This window comes from Ylistrum balloti, unplaced genomic scaffold (assembly GCF_031769215.1).
Source record: "Ylistrum balloti isolate Yb309-2 unplaced genomic scaffold, AGI_CSIRO_Ybal_v1 Utg370288, whole genome shotgun sequence".
NCBI lineage: Eukaryota > Metazoa > Mollusca > Bivalvia > Pectinida > Pectinidae > Ylistrum > Ylistrum balloti.
This window is the reverse complement of record NW_026782219.1, coordinates 167,656-172,949: the sequence shown is the minus strand read 5'-3', so window position 1 is coordinate 172,949 and position 5,294 is coordinate 167,656.

Here is a 5,294-nt window from a genome sequence, read left to right as displayed (position 1 = left end):
TTTCAAATACTCAGTGTTGCAAACAGTTTAACAATAATTATGTTGTTTATACTGGATTATCCTGAAAAATTAATAAGGATTTATGAATCCCAATCCGTTTATCTTTGGCTAGATATTTTGAAAATTTTTCAGTCAACGGCTGAGTATGTCTCACTGGAAATAGGATAAATGATATACATTTATATAAACGTTTCAAGGGTCAGGTCTTCAATTCTAAACCCATCGGTGTTTCCATGTCAACGAACAATGGCAGTTTTGGCGGGAAATAAAGTCACAAAATAAAACGGCATTTGGCAATTGCATTTGGTATCATTACGACTTGTCCCTCTGAAACTATTGCAAGTAGTGAAAGATAGCAGAATGATTTAGCTTTAGGAGAATGGAGAAAGATTAACGATGATGTCGATTTAAAACAGCCAAGTGGAGAACGACGCTGGAAATAAATAAATAAAACAATCCTTATATGACCCTAGCCATTTCAAGGAAAATCAACTGTAAAAAGAAACCCTAGGGATTAGCTAGACAAGTGGTAATCAAGGATGGTTTAATTGCAATTAAGGTTTTTCATGTTCTTGTTTAAGTCAATTACATGATATATTTTAGACTTTCGATTTTCACTCTGAAATCTATTAAATGGTTATCTGTTTTTAATGCAATACACACCAACTTGCGTGTACTCCCTTTGCCATATGAAATGCTACTCATGAAAATATCTTTATCATACAAATCCTACTTATATCAACGAAAATTCAATGCTATTTCTTAGATTCCAATGGTGTTTTTCCTAAAAGATGTAATGTCACAATTTTCACCAATATTTACAGAAAATAGATATATGCTTGTCGTTGGATACGATGCACAAAGACTGGTCAAATCGTTGCCATGGTAATGTAATTAACAGGTGCAGATCCTAAGAGCGTGGTTCGAAGTTACCTTCACAGGGCTGTGATTTTAGGCAAGATGCTTCACTCCGATTTGCTCTGGTTATCTTCCGGGCCTCGCGCATTCGGTACAATGAAGTAGTAAACAGAGTATTATTATGGCTGTCAACTGGGAAATAAACCCATCTGAGAATCAAACTGACAGGCAACTGCGACATTTCTGTGTGACAGCACTATTAAATCGTACGTCATTGCCACTATCCTCTGTAGTAGCTTTCTTTACGTCTATCCCATATCAAATAATACACTTCACAGACGATTCTGGCGATCAACACTTAAGTTTGACCTGAATTAACCGGTGTGATTGTAAAAAAAACAAGCAAACATTTTACGGTGATAAACGAAAAGCCATCAATTTGCAGTTTTAAATGTCCAAGTTATATTCAGTCTTGTTTTGCGGATTGTTTTAAAGAGGAACATCAAGAGTGAAAATCATATCAAGGAAAGCGAAGACAGAAAAGATAGGGAAAAAAACACAAAAGATCGTTATTAGAAGATATATAAGAAAACTAGTGTTCCTCAGAGGTCATACTTTTAATCGCCCCATAAGATCATGGAATATAGCAGGCCGTTTTCTAGGGTTATTCGGTGTTCCCTTAGCAAAGACAAAAGAGACCACCTTCGATCTACAGGTGTTGTCCGATAATTAGTTGCCTTTTACGACTTCCAGTAGGATACGTCTGACAATTTTCACCGTCTTCTTCACAGGCTAATATCTAACAAGACGCCGTGCTGATAGATGTGATCAAAATTTCAGAAAATATTAAAAGAAATTTTTAAATACAGCGAACATTTTTTCGAATTAGACAAAATTAGAAAGAACTAGAAATTGTTGCTAACATTTTTGCGGGCTTTTCACTTCTTTGGCGACAATCATGGATATCGGACAGACTCACCGAAAACAAAACACCAAATTCATCGGAAGGATGTTCTGCATCGATCTTAAGAAGAACATTTCAAGAAAGTTCAAAATTGAAAAAAAAAAAAAGAAAAAAAATTATTAAATTTTGAAAACTTTACCCCACAGAGAGTTTTTTTATTTGACACATTTTGTATAAATATGGCATGGAAAAAAGTTAGATATGGAAATTCACTACAAATAATATAATTGCACAAATTCTGTACAATCAATGGTTTTCGAGATATTGCCGTTTTTAAGTTTTTAACTTATGACGTCATGGCGGCCATATTGGATTTTTGACCTACTTTAAAAATCGGCATCGACAACTTCATATACGTATCTACAAATAGGTGAATAGACTGTATGTCTACTTTTTACAATTTAAAAGATTACGAACCCACAAAATTGGAAGAAGAATAATAATAAGAATAATAAGAAACAGAACAAAAACAATAGGTCTTTTCACCAGTTAGTGAAAAAGCCCTAATTAAAACAACGTCATGTAACTTAACGTGAACACATCGCTCCTCTGTAATTGATCGGAAAGACGAAGCATACACTGTGGGTCTTTTTCTTGTTGTCGTGGATGTGAAGAGTCACGTGCGGCCTGTGACGTAGTAGATTTACCTGGCTGCTGCTGGTGATATACAGGTAGGACTCGCTGGACAGTCGGCTGTGAATACAATATAGACTGACATATGATCGGAGCTGATTATCAGTGTTAGGAATACTGGGTGACACCTGTTGATTATGGTAAGTAATTATGTTGTTTATATTGGATTAATATCATACATCTTAACGAATAACAAAACCACGTCCTTTCATTTCATGTCGTTTATTCTTCAAATAACTCATTCTTGTATATGCACTTTGCACTCTTGGTCTAATATCGTAACTTTAATATACACATATACCAGAAGCTGTTCGAAAATTATCTGAAATATGAAAATAACGAAGTTTATCTAATTATTAGACTGTTGAACCTCCCCGTCTAGATTTTGACTTTTCATTTGATCGCTATGGATTTCATCAGTCGCCTCGTTGGCTCCAAAATTACTGACGAGTCCTAGAAAGATGAAACAGCAGTATATTGTAGTTTGATGAATAGTTTGGTCTCTACAGTGTCTAACTCTATATTATTTGAATAGTGATATTCACGTGTGTGTCATTTGCACCATTTCGAGTATATATCGTTATATCATGGAAAAGAATAGTGTCATGGTAGACCAGAAATGAAAACCAAATTGACCTTGACCTGCAGCGTATTGTATTAAAAAGGCATTTGTACATTTTGAGAAGCTTAGTAGCAGCATAAAAAATATACATGAATCCTAATTTCCATACCAGACGAACCTACAAATTGAGAAATGATTGCAAACATGTTTGTATGCTGATTTTCCAAACCAGACGAACTTACAGATTGAGAAATTATCATCAATATCTTTGTATGCTGTGATCCTGGTAGTGTAGTTTGAAGTAACTGCTGTCTGGTGTTTCACATGTTCCGTTACCCTGACAAAGTAACTATCAACTGGCAGTTGAAAATATCCGTGGTGTTACCAGAAATTAAGTTAAGCTTTCAAAAATTTTAAAAAGATACTAGAACTACAGAAATTTACTTATCTCCACTTATCAACATATATACACTTTTATGTTTTGTAAGAAATCAAACTTGGTAATATCAAATTTTGAAACAAGAAATCTAAAAGTGACCTGAGCCAAACTTTTAGGAGACCAAAGTGTACGATTTTTGTTATATATCAAGTTGATAACAATTGTTTTTAATATATTACCATTACCACGTAAATAGACTATCACAGAGATAATTCCTTTAGTGTGAATTTCTTTTGTTTACCTGCAATATATTTATTATCAATTATTTTTAAATAATTATTTTAAGACGATAACATCATGGACATTTGAGTCACACCAATATCATGAACAGTTTGTAAATGGTGTTGCATTTTGAATGTTTGATATCTAAGGTATAAGATCTATTTTAAACCATACAACGAGGACATGGCTGGGTCCTAATGTAGCTTATAAGTTTGTCATGCCTTGTTAAGCCTATAGTTATGTTAGTAAATAACTACATATAGAAATGGTAAAAGTCATGTGGGATGTTTGTGGTGTCACCAGTTTACAGAAATCGTCAGTGGTATCATCATTTGATAAAATACTGTTTTGTGATATAGGTAATTACAAATGAACAGTAACTCTTATAGAACAATACGTCACATAATGACGTCACAATTGAATTGAAATGTTCTCATACGAACGGCATATTTGACATCTTTACGCTTGTCAAATCTACGGTGTTATAAAATTTTGTCCATGGTTTTCGTATTTGATTGGTAACACAATGGAAATACGGCACATCACTTCTATTTCGCGTGGAATTTATTTTCGCGTTAATACGCTGGGAGAGTCAATCGATAATTTAAATCCTTCGCGATTATTTGTACGAAAATAACTCTGAATGTCACCCATGTTGATTTGGTTACCGATATCGGAGTTTTGAAGAGTCTAGTTCTCTTATAATTCATCAGTCACGAATTTAGTCATTTCTAGATCAGGGTTTGCTTTTGAAATACAACATTTCTATATTTCATTCGTTCGGAGTTGAAATATGTCTTTTAATTCGACGCCAGTTTCGTCGTTACAATATGTTCAATATGAATTTGTAATATCACATGTACCTTTTATGCCTTCTCTACCATCATCTGTCCGTTTGTTTCCATGCTTTTAGTTGTTACGATGTTACAAAATCTTTTACACACAATTATCACAAGTTAATATCCGATTTGTTTGGTACAAGTTCCGGTTTGGACTGTTTGAGACAGACTGAAGTTTTGATACAGGTATAAATTACAAGTTTACTCAATTTTTTTACGGTATATACATTGGATGGTTAGGATAAGTTGCCCAAGTGACCAAACATAGTCCAGTATTGTTATGTCTTGTTATCGCAAGCTGCTCTGAATGGGGGCACTTGATCATAAGTATGGTAAAATGTATGTTCTGTATGTTCAAGTTTGTTGCTTTTTCCGACAGGTAGCAATCCTCATCTTTTTGCTTTGTGTACATTTTATTGTAAATCTAAACAGATATACAAATGTATACAAATATTTGGTATTTTTAGGAAACGGGTCTTTTTCGACAATGCACGTGTTCTTTTGTTTTATTAGCAAAAAAATAGGACATTAACCTGTAGGTACTTGTTCATTTCCAAAATGGTCACCACGATAATATAATCTATTTTTTCCGACTCTCTTCTTCTTTCGACAGCCCGTATTTATAATTAAAGGATAAATGAAGAGTGCGATGTTTTCGTATTTCAGTTATCGACTCCATCTTTAGATTCGTCCACTATTCTCGCATTTGTTATTATCGTATCCCACTTCCAACCAATCAAATCCAAGATACCAATTTACATCGGCGGTTTCTTCCCG